Genomic DNA, 467 nt, shown 5'->3' with positions numbered 1-467 from the left:
GATACGCACGCACACGCACGCATCCAAACACACAAAAAACATTCACACTATCAACTTAAATTCCTGTTTTATTTTGTCAGAAAATGGAGAACTGGATAATACCCAATTCAACAGAATATCTAAAACTAGCAGTAGAAGAATTTCATTTAAGAAAAGAACATGTTGACCTGCGAAGCCTGTGGTTGTCTCCAATGTAAGATATTTAGAATATTGACATTTCATCAAGGCGTTCTCCTTATACATTCTTGCTAGTCAAGTTCGTGTCAAAATTACTTATATAAATATCTTATTCGTAGCGTATAATTTTCAGAACTATTGATAGGATTCTTGTAACTTGCCCTTCCTTTAAAAATTAATTAGAGGAATTTTGCAACGATACATCTTGATATGTTTATTAAATTTCTTCCATAAACATGTTCTTGTGTCGTTGACCTCAGTCACTTCTAAGACACAGACTTCTTGCCATC

General features: G+C 33.6%; 1 protein-coding gene across 1 annotated transcript in view; it reads left to right on the top strand.

The window, feature by feature from the left end:
• Positions 1–467, top strand: part of LOC119587335 (zwei Ig domain protein zig-8-like) — a 26,143-nt gene that overhangs the window by 20,369 nt on the left and 5,307 nt on the right. The window lies entirely within an intron of this gene.

The sequence above is a fragment of the Penaeus monodon genome, chromosome 22 (assembly GCF_015228065.2).
Source record: "Penaeus monodon isolate SGIC_2016 chromosome 22, NSTDA_Pmon_1, whole genome shotgun sequence".
NCBI lineage: Eukaryota > Metazoa > Arthropoda > Malacostraca > Decapoda > Penaeidae > Penaeus > Penaeus monodon.
Note: the sequence above shows the minus strand (reverse complement) of the source record. Positions and strands in the feature narration are given on the sequence as shown.